The 18,089-nt window shown below is 37.3% G+C and overlaps 1 protein-coding gene across 2 annotated transcripts in view; it reads left to right on the forward strand.

The window, feature by feature from the left end:
* Nucleotides 1-705: 705 nt before the first annotated feature.
* Nucleotides 706-18,089, forward strand: part of LOC100541754 (lateral signaling target protein 2 homolog) — a 46,013-nt gene continuing 28,629 nt past the window's right edge. The window contains exon 1 of one of the 2 annotated variants that reach the window (XM_010710456.3): nt 706-851. The gene's annotated coding sequence lies outside the window, so the exon portion shown is untranslated. The remainder of the gene's footprint in view (nt 852-18,089) is intronic. The other variant, XM_019614996.2, reaches the window with a different exon arrangement.

Below are 18,089 nucleotides of genomic sequence, written 5' to 3' on the forward strand. Positions count from 1 at the left end.
CTCACAGTAGTTAACTGCGTGACTGTACAGCTCTGTAGGTTTAATGCTTGTGTAATGCAAAGGCCCAAAGGGTTTTTTCTGCTGGAGCTGTATTTTGTGAATATATGATATTTCACATTACTTTCTGTGCTCTCACCGTTTCTGTTGCTGAGCAGAGCCTGAGAGAGCTGGACAACTTAGCCTAGAAAAGAGAATGCTCAGGTGGATCTCGCCAGTGTCCATAAACCTCTGCAGATGGTTGGATTTCAGGAGTCACTGCAGTGGTCACAAGTCCAACCAGCAGCTGTAGAAGCTTCTCCTGAAGGCCCCTCGCATTGCTTTGTGTTGGCAGCAGGTGGTGGTTGTTGTCTTGTTTTGCCAAAATTGAAGCAAGCTTTTATTTAATAAACAAAGCTTGTGATTCAGTTGTTTGTCCACCAGGCAATTATGCTACTGTGGGGGGGAATGCCAGGATGGTTTTGGAGATAACAGTAGTTTAATAATACCCACTTTGTTGGAGGAGAGATTTTTTTTTGTTCAAGTTGGGAAGATTTTGTGAGTGTATGTAAATGTCTCAATGTCATTCTTTTTGTGCTGATGCCCTACTAATCTGGCTTAAATGACTTAAAAAATAAATTACAATCAGTATAATTCACTGGAGTATTTTTTTAATTGCGAAAAAGTAATGTAATATTCTGTAACGCAATATTCTATGCATCTCTTCTACACAGAGAACAGACCCACAGCTCCTTGCTCAGTTCTACTATGCCGATGAGGAACTAAATCAAGTAGCAGCTGAACTGGACAGTTTAGATGGAAGAAAAGACCCACAGAGATGCACACTGCTGGTCAACCAGTTTCGTTCTTGTCAGGTAATGAAAATGACATCTTCGTGATTTAGATGGCATTTTTGTGTGCATTAAATGCTATTTATTGTATGAATTAATTTTTATTGTCAAATCCCTTTAAAATTACTTTGGTAGATATTTGCCTTTTATTAGTTTAAAACCTATTTTCTTTGAAAACACTATTCATAAGTGTTTTTTTGATGGCTTCCTTTAAATGAGGGCACATAATAAAGATCTTTCTTTGCACATGGAGCTCACTAGAATGAGAGAAATACCGCAACATTTCAGGCAGTGTAAAGTAGCCACATCATTTGTAGATGCTTAGCTTTTATATTTTAGAAATCTGATAGCTTTTAATTAGTAAATAAGCTATGTAAGAGCAGCTGGTATCTTTGCTAACTGGAAAGAATACTATCTGCTTCACATAAAAAGCTTTGGAATTATGGAACTCCTGAGGAACCAAACAGAAGAGGGTATTTATTTGTAAATATTTCAAAAGTATTTCAAAAGTATGAATCTGTTTCTAAGTTCTTGTTGCATAATATAGTTCACTGAGGAAATGATTCCTCATACTGTTTGCTGAAAATATGGCTATAATTTAAGCAAGACTTGAAGGGAGAAGAATTGGAGACTGCAAAGACAAGTTAAATCTAGTTCTTTAACTTGGATGAATTTGTGATTTGATTTGTTAAGAAAAACAATTCAGAAATTGAAAAATAATTGAGAAATATGACTTCCATGTCACAATGTATACCATTCTACAACAAGTTTTTTCAACAATAAAATTCAATAAATTAGAAATGTAAACTGCTTTTGTGGAACACTTCATTCTTGCACAAATGCTTCCATACTTACCCTCCCTGTCGCACCGACCAGCGTGCCGTAATGCAAAGTCCTGGAGTCCATGATTCAGCACGCTCAGGAGGATTTCTTTATGAAAAGTAAGCACTTGCTGTCAATTGAGTGAAATGCAAGTGCGGAGACCATGGTGATAAAAAATCATTCCCACTGAATATTTAAAAATCTAAGTCCTATGCAAAGGATTTGTTTTGCTTCAACTTTTCTTTTTTTTTGAATTTGTTATATTACCATTAGTTGGAATGTACCAAACTTCTTTAATGCAGAAAAAATTTATCGGTGATCAAGTTGAGATAAATATGAAGAGTAGTGCCCTGTCAACATAACAAGTGTTAGCGTCGAGTTACCTGAGTCTGTTGATGAAGAAGGGAAGGAAAAGAAAGTAACTGAAAAAGTGCGTTTTTTTTCCTTTCTTTACCAAAGATCATTTACAGAGAATGAGCCGTCAGCCACTGTACTGTGTTAAAAACAATTTTAATACTTCTGTGTGCTTTGATTATCTTCGGTTTCCTACTGCACTGTCACTAGAAAAAAATGTGGAGTTTGAGTCTACCAAACTGGAAACAGTCAAAATTCAGTACCTTGGAGGAAAAAGATAGGTGTGAAGGTATCTTAAAAAGTCATTGATGTCTATCTTCTCTGAGATGCATCAGCTATACCTAAACCACCTTTCACAAACTTGTCTGACTTGTCTTTTTAGAAACCTCCAGTAATGGACATTCCACAGACTTCCTAGGCAAACTTTCCCGACTGATACTAGTGAAGGCTTTCTGATAACAAGGGTAGATGAACAGTTTATTCTTGATGCTTTATCCCTGGATGTAAAAACTTCTTCCCCGATTCTCGGCAGGTGCACAGGTGTTCCTATTTGTTTATTGCAGTTTAGACAGACCTTCCTGTTCAGAGAATTGCTTCTCTGAATCTTTTAGCTGTAGGAATGCAAGAAATGCAAGCTCTCATAGTCCTTGGTCAGTTTACTTGGCTTGCTGTGTAATGACTCACTGTCTTATGACTCTTAATACAGTCTGATGCCTGGTAATTTCTTCTTTTCATTTGTCTAACAGATTGCTGTTACTAAAACAATCTGTTGCTGGACAAGAAAGAAAAGATTGAGTTTTATTTTTTTATGCAGCTATTTTTGCAATTTCTAATTTTCAGTGTTCTACAGTATAGGTCAGATTATAGGCAAATGTTATTTCAAAAATGACTTTGCTGTTCAGGCCTTGCATTATTTTGTAGTAAGCAGCTTAAAAAGTATATATTTGTGTTATGCTTTTGTTTTTTTTTCCTTAAGTAATTTGTTGTGTAAAGAACACAGAATAAAGGGCAGTACTTTAGAAAGGATTCCAAGTGTAGGTGTTTGCTAATCAAATATCGCATAGGAAGAGAGGAGAAGAGAGGGCTGCAGATGAAGTATGGTGGTGTTTGAGGCAGATGGATCAAAATAACTGTCGTGCAAGGCTGTGCATGTGAAAGCAATGCAGCAGCTACATTGTGTGAAATGGGCTCTTTCACATGATGTCTCTGAAAAAGGTCTTGTGCCCACAGCAAATATAGCTAAACAGACTCTCAACCTTATGCTTAAAATTTCTTTTTTTTTCCTTCGTATTTTGTCCTTGATTTTTAAATGTGTTAGTAAGATGTATAGCTCATTTTCAATCTGGATAATTCATTAAATCTAGGTAATTTGCAATCTAGGTAAAAACTATCTCCTTAAAGTTCCTAGATACGTAGTCTTTCTTTCTATCAGACTTGATTATTTCTGAAATCCCTTGACCTACTACCTTTTCTTGCTTAAAAAAAATTTTTTTAGGTTGTTTATTTTCAGGTGAATTAGTGTTTCCTTAGTAGGTGATATTATGAAATTTTACTGTTTTGTTTACTAGAGAGAACTGCCTTTAAGTTAGTGCTGTTTTATGACAGATCCACAAGTCTTAGGAACTCTGATTCTTTTTTCAAGAGGTTCTATTCTGTTGGATCTTGATTGTAACACAGGAGATGTGCTTTCTATCTTTTCTATATTTTCAATTTTTGGAACTGTTTCAAAAGAGTTCCAAGTTTACTGCAGTATGTAAACTAATTCAGACAAAACAGAAGGACTCTACCTAGAGAGTGTACTTTAATGGATATATTTGGTATTTTCTGTCTTATCAATAATAGCAATATCAGTCAAGGCAAGCTGAAGCTCTGGTACTTCAACAATTTGATTGTGGTGGTTTTTTTTTCACGTATACAGAGAACTTCAGTTTTCAAGGATGTGAAAAATAAATTGCAACTCTGATTGTTGTTTTTTTTACTGTTCTGCTTTAGTACCATTTCACTGATGATAAAATCACATTTCTTACAGTAAATTAACTTGCAAAAACCGAAGATCTTGCAGCTTGAATTTTAAATGCAGTGAGTTGACTGGTTAGCATGGTGCCAAGTAGAATGTATCAATTCGTAAGAAGGTGGTGTTTTGTGGTTTGCTGTGGTTATGGTAACTTACTGCAAAAATGATATCCCTTGTTTTGCTTTGGTGTTTGCGTGTCAATAACAAAGTATTATAAGAATGTATTGTATTAACAGATATGTTGTCTTGCACTTTTAGTGTGGCTAATATCTAACAGGTTAAAGCACTTCCTCTGTTGTGTGCAGAGATGCATGATAAAAAGTTATATGTGTTGCACTTAAGTGAAAAAAAACCCAAAAGGTAGGGCGATATACTTTGATTTGTTGAACTTGATTGATGATAATACTGGGAAGATACTTAAAAACAAACCAAGATGTTTGCATCTGTGTGTCTTGAGGAATATGCAGTGCTCATTCATCCAAGTATTTTTTTTCTATTTGCAATACAAATAACTAATTGAAATGTTTTTATCTTAGGGTTAGTAGTAGATGTCGTTTTCTGTGTGGTTCCCACCCCTCCCAACATCAGAGGGCATTTTCTGCCATTGAATTTCATAAGGAGGAACAATACCTGATGTATATTTCTTAATTAATCGTTCGCACATTTGTGGTAATTCTCTGAATGTATTTGTCATGACCATTACTATTTTCACATTGACTGATATTATGATAAATGAACTGATAGATTTATTTAACACGATTTCTCAGTCATCTAAATGGGATTAGGTTTAATGTTAAATATGGCAGATCATGGTTAAGTTGAAGAATGAACAGTAGAAACACCTTTGATTCTAACCTAGAGATTTTGTAAGATCTTGAGAGGCCAAAACTGAATGGTTTGTGAGAGCTTCCCATTGCGAAGTTTTCCCAGGATCATAGTACTTGCTGGGTTAGTACATTGAGAATTACTTTTCTCTGTAAAGCAGCAAGATCTCAGAATAGCAGATGAGTCAGTTCCCAGCATGGTTTTATCAAAATAATTCCTTGAACTGCAGGTTATGTCTCAGCACTGTGTCATTCCATCCATTAAAGCACCCTGGGAAGGAATTTGCCCCTGCCAGGGCATTGATCTGAAGCAAGACATTTACTCGCTGAGATAAGGTACCTCTTGCACTTTGCCACAGAGTAGTAAAATGAGAAATTTCTACTATTTGTGAAACCTTATTTTTCTCAGCTCTTATACGAATGATTGACTGGTAACATTATACTGGCTCTTCTCTTCTCCTGCTATTTGCTTGATGGAGCCACTTGGGAAACACTACTTGAATACCTTAAATTGGAAGTCCATCATTTTTGAGTCATCGCTCTGTAGTTTCAACTTGATGAGACGTCAGGCTTTAAATGTATGTAGTCCTTAGTGTACAACTTACAAATACAGATTAGTCCATACAGTGATGGCCAAGTAGGCACCTACGAGTCTGAACCTCATTATCTATCCTGGTATAAATTGATGTTACGGGGAACCAGAGCCCTTAGAGGAAACTGACACACATTTCGTTGTTATCATTTGTCTGCCTCACTTTCTGTAACAATAGAAAATACATTGTGAAAATGGTATCAGAAATGCTCTCTTTCATCCAGTCATACTTATCTCCTTATTTCTTACAGCTTATTTCAACAACTGAAAATATCAGTTTGAGATGAGCTGCTTGTTGTTCAAGTGCTGAGGAAAACAGAGCTTGACTCTTACTTTGTAGGAGCGCGCATGTTACAAGCTGGTTCTCAGCTACGGGCTGCATGAGCTGCCTGTGTTATGTGGAAAGTGGGTAAAAACTGGCTTTGGGAAAAACAAATAAAAAGATTGAAGGCAAAATGCTGCTGGAGTCCTCTGAGGATCCTCCCTTGTCGCAGCTTGACGTGCTAAAATCTGTTTTTTAATTTAGAAATGAAAAGAATTCCAGCCTTTGTCATTGAAATAAGCGTTAAAATATTATTTGCGTTCTGATGCTGGTATTGGATTGGTAAGAGAAATCTAAAAATGGGCAGTCTCTTGATCTGGTGCTTTTTGGTGTTCAGATGAAACTGCATCGCTGTTTGATAATGGGGCACATCTGGAAGGAGTTAGCAATGGCCTGATATGAGGTAGACAGTCTGCTTGCCTTTCGCCTCTGCTTGCTTCATGTACATAACTAAGATTGTAAATGCTAAGGTTCTTTTTTTCTTTAATTAAAAAACAGCCAAACCAAGAGTGCAGAAGTGGTTGCAGGATTCCAGAAATGCTTATGCTGCATCTTGAGCTAGCTGGGGAGAGCCATCCCTGCATGCAGCAAGCTGTCACAGAGCATGTGGGGATTTCTCTGCAGCAAGGGATGGAAAGTATTTCAGTGTGATTTCTTTATTTTGTGTGTATTTCTGTCTCACAAGGATGAAGCTGAAGCTAGAATCACAAGTTACTAAATAATAAAAAAGGAAACTTGTCTTTGTATATAAAATACGATTAATTTTTTATCAGTGTGAAGAGGGATGTGTTTGTATTAAGTAGCGCATGCTGGGGAGGCGGGTGGTTGTTACTGAAAGGGCTTGTGATGCTCGGTCACGCTGTGCCATCTGCTCATGATGGCCAGGTTCTTTGCATGCAAACTTGTAAGGAAAAATAATTTATCTTTGGTGGAAGATGAGGTAGTCAGCCATTTAACAGGAAAACAAGGTTAATATTTTATATGCACTTCAATTAGAAAGCTAAAACTTTTTTTTTTTCTATCAAGACATTTCTGTCCAAAATAAAAGTGTTTTCTTTTATGAGAAAGAGAACTCAGCTGCTAAAGGTTAAGCCAGAAATAATCAGAAGGTTCTTCATTTGAGTCTTCTGACACTGTTTAAAAAGATGTTCTATTTCTTATGTGTGATTGTGAGCCCTAGATTATACTTTTCATATTAAGAAGAATGGACGTGTCAGTATCTTGACTGAATGCTGACTTGGTGTATCTGAGATACACTGGCAATTTTTGTGCATTTGAAGGCTAAACAAGGACTAGCTAGGGTGTAAGGTCATTTTGAAACTGACTTTACTCAGCATTTGTGAGATATGGAACTATACCAGATCCAGTTCTGTGGGCACTAATCTAATGTGTCTCACTCTCAGGGGCTTTATAGTTTTGTAGTTTTTCCACACTCTTCAATGTTGTCATCAGAGAATTGTTGTCACTTCCATTTTTCTTTACTCTCTCTCTTTTCTCTTTTTTAACTATTGCAAAGCAGGATGAATTCACATATCAGCATCTAAACCAGTTATGCAGTCTTATGACTTAAATACACTGCAACATCCCTTCTTTCTTCAACTTCTCCATACGTGTTACTAGCATCCTTGCAAGATCAACAATATAGATTCAGTAGACTATGTGTGTTGACATTGGATGGGATGCAACTGCTCAGGAGGGGCGAGAGTATTCTGGGTTGGATAGCAAGCTGTCTGGGCTTATCACTGGAGCTTTAAATTAGATTTCAGTGGGGGAAGAGGGATGTACTGCTGAGTGACAGAGAAGAGTCATAAAGCTGAACATGTACAAGTCTTGTGGAGCTGGATGACATGCATCTCAGGCTCCTAAAGGAACTGGCTGATGTGGTTACCAAGTTGCACTCTATCGTATTTGAAAAGTCACGGCTGTCAGGTGAAGTCCTTGGTGACTGGAGAAAGGGAAACATTGCTACCCTTTTTATAAAAGGGAGAAAGGAAGACCCAGCAAGCTACAGGCTGGTGAGCCTCATGTCTATGCTGGGAAGGTCATGGAAGAAATGAAGGCACATGCAAAGCAAGGAGGTGATCCGAGACAACCATTACAGCAACCTGGTCCAGTGGTTGGCAACCCTGCCTATGGCAGAGGGGTTGGAGCTAGATGGTCTTTCGAGTCCCTTCCAACCTAAGCCATTTTGAGTATGTACAAATTATTTACTTGATATTTCTATCCTTGGCGATTAAATCTGTTTTCTGCTGTTAAATGCCTTTTCACTTAATCATTTAAGAAAATAAATCATTTAATTCTTCTTTCATCCTGGATAAGTATGATAAGAAACACAAGACGACAAATTAATTTCATAAAGAAAATCTGTAGCAGTGGAATTCAATTTACATTGGGATCTTAAAGCTTTGAAAACTAAAGGTTAAACTTTCCTATATGAAATCATTCATAAGTCATTAACTGTTTCCTGTTTTGGATGAATATAACAGCAATATACTTAATTAATAATACTGCCTATGTATTTCAAATATGGGATTATTATGAATATTTCGTGGAATACTTCGCAACCTGTTTTTATCATGTATAGGTTGTAAGTTTTTATTAACAAAAGGAAGTCTTTATACAAAGTCTGCATACAGATCTATGTCTACATGTATTACACATTGGGCACACCAAGGATTTCTGCATATTAACAGGAAAAATTAAAAAACTGTTAGCCATTAAGCTAAGTTGATCAGTCATTGGGACTTTATCATAAGATAGAGAGAAGAATACTAAATATAAATAGTTCAGTCATAACTCCTAGCTCCTTTTGCATTGTAAAGATGCAATCTATGTCTTCCTCAGACTGCATTGGAAAGAATGTGGGTTAGCTCATTGCAGCATAATGTTCTCAAATGATTGGTGCAGACTTTACAACAGTCATTTAATTATAAATAACTTAGTTTCTCAAAATACTACATGTTTTAGTAAGTTAGGAACACTTCAGAGAAGATGGAAAAGGTTGATATGTAAACAGCTTATGATGAGCCTAGGTTTGTTTATTGGAGGCAGGCAGCAGATGGTAGACTTTGTTCCTGCAAGTTTTTTGCACTACTTGTACACACGAAAAGTTGGGACACCTTGGAAAACAAATATCTGTATGAAATGAATTATGCAGGAAGAATGCTCTGTTAGTTTAAGAATGCTCACTTTCTAACTTACGCATCTACTTCTTCTGGATTTTCACTTCTTACACAAAATAGTATTGCTTCCATTAAAAGCAGTGGTGAGATAAACAGCAGTGGTATTACCTTAGTACATGGTCCTTCCCAAATGGCAATACTGCGGAAGTGCTCCCTGTTCAGAGAAAGGGCAAGAGGAGAAAAACAGCAGTTGTGTTCTTGGTGTTGTTGTATGGGGTACTCCATATACATTTTTGGTTCAGTCCTATGAGTAAGTTTTCAGTGGATGAAATTTACAGAAGCAAATACCAAGCAGCAGATGTTTGTATTCTGTGATTTTTCAGGAGCCCCAGGGATAAAATAGCTAAGTGATCATTCTTAGACTGCAAAGCTCAGTGAATTGATCTGCGTAAATACAAGAGGCACTGAGACGAACTGTCATATTGACCTAATGTCTCTCTTTTTTTTTTTTTTTTGTTAGAGATGGTGTAATCTTAGAAATATTTAAAGGATGGATTCTATCGGGCTTATGTAGCAATGTGTACTTCAGATTTTCACAGTAGCTGGGTTAAAAAAGTATTCTACTGTTTTTGTGTATTTCTGCAAACCAGTGGCCTCAGGATCTGCCTTGTTTATTATCTGTGCTTCTGTGGGGGTTTTGCAAATTTGCCTGGGAAATAATTTAACCCTCTAACTGGAATGAGAAGGGCTCTCTTGGTAGATCTAATTAACATATCTGTGGTTGTCTGACTTATTCTGCATTGCAAATAAGATCCTAAAAGCACATCATATTTTATAATTGAGAAAATCAAATTCTAAGTGCATTCCTCAACAGGCAGCATTCTCTTTCCGTAATTTATTTTACAAGGAAATTCTCAAATTAGTCATGTTAAATATACTGACAGTTGAAATGTTCATGAGCCTGAAAACTCAGTTTCGGAATATGTACCTGCAAAGTTTTAGGCTCTTTTTTGGGTATTTTTTAATTGAACTATTGCTGGATAGAACTGTATGGCTGATGGCTGGTGTTGTACCGTACTAGTCTGAATACGTGGCTGAGTGTGAGCAAACAAGATAAACTTCATTTTGAAAACATTTCCTGAAATATGGATTTTGGTGTTATAGCACGTGATTCCTTTTGGCTGTAATTCTATGATCCATTGACAGTGCTACTATAAAGGTTTTCCATCACCAGCTCACACAATTCTTGTTCCTATCCCTGCACTTTAGCATGGTAAAACCTCAGAACAGAACTCCATGTTAGAAGTGATCTAAACTGAGTCTGTGTTGCTATCCCAGAAGGCAGCCTTATCTGTCTCTCCTTCCTATAGCAGTCTGTCTGTCCCAGAAAGCAGGTTTGTGTTCCAGCAGGGCTGGAGCAAGCTCTGAGGTGGGTTGAGTCTGCCTGGAAGCCTGCCTGTAGCCAGATCTTTGGAGTTGCTTTCCCAGCAAAACTGATGTGCTGTACGTATGGTTGCGCAATGGTATAAAATTGCTGATGTGCAGCTGGATGAGTATCCACAGCCAGGAGTGGAGAGCGGGGTGGTTGTATAGATCCTTATCCAGAGCCAGTTTAAATAAGCTGTGGCCAGCTTTAGACAGCTAAGAAGCCTCATTTTCACCTGTACTGATGCAAATATTTGCAGTGTCATCCCATGAACTTTACCAGGGAAATGACCTGGATTACTGTGGATCAGTGCACTGAACCCCTTCACATATGCCCTGTGTACAAGGAAGCTGCCAGTGCTGATAAGACTGCCTGGTACAGGCTGGAGATAAGACTGAGAGCTGCAAAGTGGGAGAGATAAGAGCTAGGCTTCTCGAGCTGGCGTTGCTACCTGTCAGCTTATACTGCAGAATGGCCTAATGCTGTTTGCTGCTCATCTTTAAAAACTGACTAATCTGAAAGTGTCTTCTCTTATCTGAAAATTTCAAGTGGTATGACAGTCAGGGATCTCTAGAACAGGCCGTTTATTTTTATTTTATCTGAATTGTATCCGTGCTGATGAAAAAAGCAGTGTTTAAAATGAAAGTCAGCTTTAATGAACATCTCTTGGTGAAGAAGATACCTGTGAAGAGCTGTTAAATAACTCATAGGACAATGATGGTGTCATAGTGAATTGGCAGCAAATTATCTCGGGAATACTAATTGTGTTCATTAGCATTCTTGACAAGTGCAAACTGGGAGTATGTGCTGTAATCACTGTGAACGGTGAGGCAATTCAGAGGTGTGACATTTTCATGTTTGATTGCATCTGTCCATCGAAGAACATTTTCCTCTGGAATTAGACAGAAATAGATACCATTAAATGAGACAAGTTAGACTAAGGCTTTTAGAAACTCTCCATTGGATTCTGAGACCTTGTGACTGGTTAGAAGTTGGCAAGAATCTATTTCTTATGTTATTTTGTTAAATGATATAAAGGTTAAACAGCATGACTTGAGCCCGGAGTACTTTTAGAAGAAGTAATGGCCAAGTGTTTCTGGTCTGTTCAATTTGCAACCCTTGAGACGTTGCATTAGTGATATTAGTGGAGGTCAGTGAAAGAGACAGCCGGGCAATTTTTGAGCTATAGGGAAGAAATGAACTTAAAGAAATTGAAAATCTTTGTCTTACTGTTCCCAAAGTGTAGATAATAAGGGTGTTTTTTGAACAGCAGAGGGGAAAAGTAGGAATCCAAGGCAGAATCTCTCCATCAAATAGAACTGGAACACTTGGGTATTCATTATTCATTGGTCTGTGATAAGGATGGACTCATGCTGGTATCCTGATTTGCACCTGTTTGTGAGTTTACATGAAGTATAACAGAGCTGCTGGGCTCTAGAGAAATTCCCACAGGCGCTATGTTTAAGAGACTTGCTACAGATTTAGGAAACTCAGACATTCATGCCAGAAGGACTGGGCAGTTGACTGATAAGAGAGTGAGCCTAGCCTTGTTCAGAGAAAATTGTTCTCTTTTACGCTTTGATTTAAAGTGACAACAGTGTCTGTTGGAAAAAAAAAAAAAAAAGACAAAGAAAAATGAAACAGAAGCATTTTTTGATTAATTTAATTGGTGATATCAAGGTTATCCCTAAATTCTAGAAAATGAATGCTTGTACTGCATTGTTTATATCTGATAAAAGATTTTTTTTTGGCTGTAGTTTCATCTTATTTTTTAATAATTTATTACATTATTTCTTATTTCATTACTCTTAGTATCAGAAATGTTGATTTTTTTTTTTGGTTTTATAACCAAAGTAGGCTATGTCTGCAGATTTTACATTTGCTTTTCTCTTTTTTTTTCTCCAGAAGTTAAGTTACCAACAGAGTGATAGAACTTGGTGAAAAACAAATGTGCAGCACTAAATGTTTTTAAATTAGAAAATAAAATAGTTATTGTTTCTATGCTTTCTATGTCTATTTAACTGCTTTTCTTCTTTGTTGGGAATTGTTTGGTGATTTGCATTATTTTTGACTATAGAATGATGAGCAAGGAGGCTGGAAAATACAAAATGCTTGGCCATAAGTGGGGTCATCAAATAACTCCATCAACTAACCAAGGACTCTCTTCCCTTTCTGTTTTTTGGTCTTGTGTTGGGATATTAATATTTTAAAATATTTTGCTTGGAATAAAGAGTTGCAGTAGCATTTACTAGAGGTGGCAGTAAGTCATGATGGTGCGTTCCTTGTTCTGCTCTTGGCCTCTGCTGCTGAGTACCTTTGAAGCAATGCTCAGAAGCAGATACCAACTTTAAAGTTCTTGAAAGATCCTGCAGTGCCTTTTCAGGCATTTTTGAGGTTGCTGTGCCAGGAAACCTGGTAATGTTTATTCTAGCACATGCCCATGTTCAGAGGAAATTATTTCTCTGTTGTTATGAAACTATATAAAAGGGGATGTTGAAGTACCAGTTTACTTACTAGATTGTTTTCAAGCATCTTTTATTACAAGACAAATCTTGTAGAGTCTTTGTGGAAAAAGCTCAAGTAGTTATCAAACTGTTTTAGGAGCGTGTCTCTATCCACAGTGTTTATCTAGTAATACTAGTAATACCTTGTTTTACTGTGTACAGAATTAAGTTTTCCCTTCTTGCTGAAGGAAGGCTTGGCCAAAAAGCTCTGTGCTGATAGCCCAGTTCTTCAGTACGAGTTCAGGTATGCTTCATTTCAGTTAAGGCTGTCATGCCAGTTATTAACTAATGGCTTGTTGGTGTGGAGAAGTAAAACAAGTTTTTTTTGTTTGTTTTTGTTTTTTTCCCTATGATGACATCGGGAACACTGAGATCTTCTGAGATCTGAAAATGTTCTTCTTTGCAAAGGGAGGATACCCTGCAATGATGTGTTACTTAATGTCGATTTACACTTTGGTGGTAGTTAGGAACATCCCTTCTGTAAATGGTGATTTCTCTTGTATTCACTGAGAGCTATATTTGGATGGGTAGCACAAAAAGAGAGAAATTAATTCCACGATTAGGACTTTGTGTTAATTGGGAGACTCTCAGAGCAGGTTTAAGTCAAATATAAATGTAATCCATTGGAAGAATGCATGCTGGCTTAGTGAAAATGTCCTTTTAGTCTGGAAATAAATAAATAATTGTTGGTTAAAAAAAAAAAAAGTTGTGTTTGAGGCTCTGATCAAATATCTGCAACTTCTGTTTGAAAACTGGTGCCCATCTTCACAAGCTCATACGCATCAATTACTCTGCTTGCAGATGTAATTCTTCAGTGTATGCATAATAAATTGGAGCATATAAAGGAGATAAGATCAACATTTCCGATAATAAACCTGTGTTATTTGGAGTGTGCTGTGCCTTTGTAAGCATATGCCATCAAGGCTGTTTGGGAAGAGAAGCTTTGCTGCAGTTCAACACAGACTGCAGCAATTGTTGCTGCTGTGGTGGAGAGATACAGTGTTTAAATTGCTAGAGATCCAAGCTGTCTTTCAGTCACAGTGAATTCTGGAAGAATTTTATAGTGTGCTAGGTTGAGTTAGCTAATGTACGAAATTGAGGAAAGTCAGAAGTTACTTTTAGAAAGGGGAACATCTAGAAGTTAGCAGAGAGAAATAATTTCAAAGCTCATCAGACAAAAAAGGGACTGAAAGTATGACTTGACATCTGTGCAAAATGGGGTGGAGGGAAAGCAGTGGAACTTGTTGCTGTGTGGAAAGAGACTGTGATCACTGAAAAGGGCTGGCAGAGACCCTGTGGGGTTCTGAAGCCAGAATGTGGGTGTTCTCTGAAGTCCTGTTTACTTACAAAGCATACCTCATTTGTTATGTTTTGCTTAGAGTAAGCCATAAAAACCTGAGTGCCAGCTAATTCCTTAAATTAGAGAAGGATCTTCCTATATGTCCCTTTATGTAATTTCTGTTTATGAGTCGCTTCTCTTCATCAGCAATACACTGTTGAAGTGGTCTGCAACTTAATGTCAAGCCAGAAAAAGAAGCAGGAATTTTGAAGGACATATTCCAATGAAGATGCTAAAAAACACTGTCTGTTGAGCTCATGGTAATATTATCAGACTGTGTTACCATGGCTAGATACTACGGTAATTCAAATAATGGAGAACAGAGAGGTAGGTACTTAGCAACACAGGAAGCTACTTTCCTCTTGTAGAGGATTTCAAGAAAATTATATTAAATTTAATGGCATAGAGGGCAGCACAGATTTTATCAAGGGTAAGTACGGAAGGTTAGATAAGTCTGCCTTTCATTGACAGAAGCATACCTTTTAGACCATAGCTAAGATGGAGCTATATTAGCTCTTCTTTTTCTACATATCCAAAGGCTAATGCAGTGGTTACTGTTGGCTTTTTGCTCTGATTATTGAGTATATGGCCAATTATTGCTGGGCCAAAAATAAACCAACTTTTTGTCCTCTACTGCGGCTAACTGCATTCACTGTCTCTCTGCTGCTCATTATATTTCCTATCAAAATAAATATAAGGAAATGTTCCTCATTACAGGAAGTTCTGTTTTCCAGGAAATGCAGAACTTGGAAGAAATCCCAAAAGCAGCACTGGCCTTTGTGCTGCTGGAAAACCTGAAGAGAGCAGCTGAAACAGAAGTGTCATCCCTGTATGCAAATGATCCAGCAGATAACAGATAAAGCCACCAAAGGATACATTAACATCCGGAGGCTTTTATGTAGAAAGATGGATCAAGTGAAAGATTTACGACTTCAATTCCAACTAATTGATTTCTGTTGCTTAAATTATAGCAAAACCTCTGTGCTGCCATGTATCTGAACCCATTCGTTCACTTACAAAGCAGAATGCTGTAATTAACTAAATTGAATGTTTCTTAAAGCTCTTTTAAAGGAAAGACTAATTTGCTTACAATGCATTGGCTAGTCTGTCTAAATTGGCTGGCATTCTTCCAGTTTCAAAGCAGCTGAGATTTGAAATCATTATAGTAGCAAGTGTTCTAAATTTCCTATTTAGGTTTCTTTGCTCTGGATGTCATAAGAAGAAGGAATGGAACAGAGGAGGAACCTGATGGAGAACTGTATTTGATTTCTTCTCCATGTAGTAGGATAAAATAAACACAGTAGAGAGAATTTGTTAAATTATGCATTTGGAATATCGAAAACAGTCTCAGCACTTACTAAATATTAAAGTTCTAGGAAATATTATTTTTTAATCTTCCAGTATCACCAATAGATTAGGATCTATCTATCATCTTTTTAGTTGTGTTTTTCATGTTGCTTTTTGTCCCAGTGACCAGCTGCCAATGTGAAGCCAGGTAACTCTTGAAAAAAACCTGCTATTATTTAAAGGTTGAGTGATTTATCTCCAGTAGAAAGTGTGTATTATATTAAAACCCTTATTGCCAATGGTTTAACTTGCTAGTACTGTGCAAATAACAAATAAGTCGTATTTTTGTTTTTGCTTATTTTTTTCTTTCTTAAACCTATTTTAAACATGGCATATATGGAGATGTGATGACAGATCTTGGGTGGTGTTTTAGAGCAGAAGCATCTGCCAGCTCTAGGAATTCCTGAAGAAATGGAAAAAATATCAAATGCCTTTTACACTGTAAACAAATGATTTACTGAAGAACTGGAATATACCTCTTTGTAAAAATATAGTTATCTTTATTGCATATTACTGCTTTCAGATACAATATGTGATTTGTGCATTAAGGTACAAAATTTCATAATGTCTGTAATTAGTTTCTGAGATGATTTAGTTGGGAACTTGGGTGAACACGAGTATGAGGCCTGCACTCCATTTGCATAAAGCTGTCTTTGGTGTATCAGAAATTTTAAGTAACAATGTAATTGATTATGAAATGGGAGTTCTGTCTGTCGTGTTGCTGTAAAATAAGGTAGTGTGTGAAAAGGAGCATATTAATGTTAAATGATTATTTAAATAGGCAATCTGGAAAGGCTTTTCAATATGGACCTCAATCTTCTTCTGTGCAGCTTCTTAGAAAACAAGAAATGGGAAACTATACTTTCTCATATTCAAGTTTGGTGCCAAGTAAAATCAGTTGGAATATCATGTCCTAAACTAAAATTGGACTGGATTATTTAAACTGATACAAATCAGATTCAAATGCAATTCTTTTCTGAGTTCCCTGCTTTAATATATGTTATTACATTTTATGCAGCCATTGTAAAAATTCAGCTGGTAGGGTTACTTTTAATACTGAATTGATGCAGAGATTAAAAGATCTTTGCAAACTTATACCAATACCCTGAAAACAGAAATCTTGCTTTTTTCATTCTGATGTGCCAACTTCTGTTGCTCTGGAGCCAATAGAGAGCTACAGACAAAGCACCTGCACTTGAAATAGATCAGTTGTAACTGATTTAAAATACATCACGAGTGAGTTGTGACTTTCTCCAATTTATATGTTATAAACCTCAGTTCTGCTCTTTGCTCTGTTACTTTGAGAAGTGAAATAAATGGTTTAGGAGCTGATTTCCTTGTGTGACCTACATTCAAAATATTTTGGTTTCCCAGCTAGATCTTGCCTGTATAATGATGTGGGGAGAGTACTACCTAGAAGGAATTAAGACATTGCATTTCTACTGATCCTTTTATCTACATCTGTATTATACAGAACTGAGAAGGAGGAGGAGAAGGGAGGAAGGAAAATAGTAACTTGCCATTAATCTGCCTTCGTCACCCTGATGCTACCTATTAATTTGCACATAATTCAGTCCAGTTTACCCAGAGGAAGGCAAGTGGTGGCAGGCTGCTGCTCCTTCAGCAAGTGGCCAAGAGTGCCAGTGCCAAGCCTGGTGCGGGCATCTTCATGCAATAGCCTGAGCTGAAAGGGGTCCTGTAGAATCACTGAGCCCAACTCCTGTCTCCTTACAGGACCACCTCAAATTCAGACCCGATGTCTGTGAGCGTTGACCAAATGCTAAATAAGTGACTCCAGCAGCTCAGGGCTGTGCCCACTGCCCTGGGCAGCCCGTTCCATGCCCACCACCCTTGGTGCAGACCTTTTCCCTAACCCCCACCCGCCCTTCCACTGACACAGCTCCGTGCCGTTCCCTCAGGCCCTGTCACTGTCACACAGAGCAGAGCTCAGCGCTGCCCTCAGCTCCCTGTGAGGAGCTGCAGCTGCCATGAGGCCTCCCCTCAGCTCCTCTGCTTTGGGCTGAACAAACCAAGGGCCCTCAGCCACTGCTCACACATCTCACCCTCTAGAGCCTTCTCCATCATTGTCGCCCTCCTTTGCACGCTCTCTAGTAGTTTCATGTGTTTAAATAAGCTAGACACATTCATATAATAGTGCTTCAATAATTACAGCAATAGATAAAATACCATATATGGTTGTGTAATAAATATTGCCGCTCATAATTGGTTGATTTGTTTATTTTTTGGATGGAGTTTGTGGTTATAGGATTGATACTAAGATTATGTTGTGGCAAGAGCACTACCAGCAGTCTGCACTGGAATTACAAAAAATATAGATTTTTATTTATTTATTTATTTATTTTACTTAAGAGTAGGTTTTGTTTTTTCTCACTGGGGAGCGTACAGAAGAGGCAGCTTTATTTAAAATTCTCGTCCTCTGTTGTTTTTTTTAAATGCAGAGAAAGATACAACAGCGAAGAGCACTCTCAAAGCAATTCTGCCTGTTAAACAGTTCTATACATGACAGATTTGTTTTTATTTGCTTGAAAAATATTTTAAGTAGAATGTGAATTCTGTAAATAGAGCAAAAAGCCCG

This window comes from Meleagris gallopavo, chromosome 4, assembly GCF_000146605.3.
Source record: "Meleagris gallopavo isolate NT-WF06-2002-E0010 breed Aviagen turkey brand Nicholas breeding stock chromosome 4, Turkey_5.1, whole genome shotgun sequence".
NCBI classification, from domain to species: domain Eukaryota; kingdom Metazoa; phylum Chordata; class Aves; order Galliformes; family Phasianidae; genus Meleagris; species Meleagris gallopavo.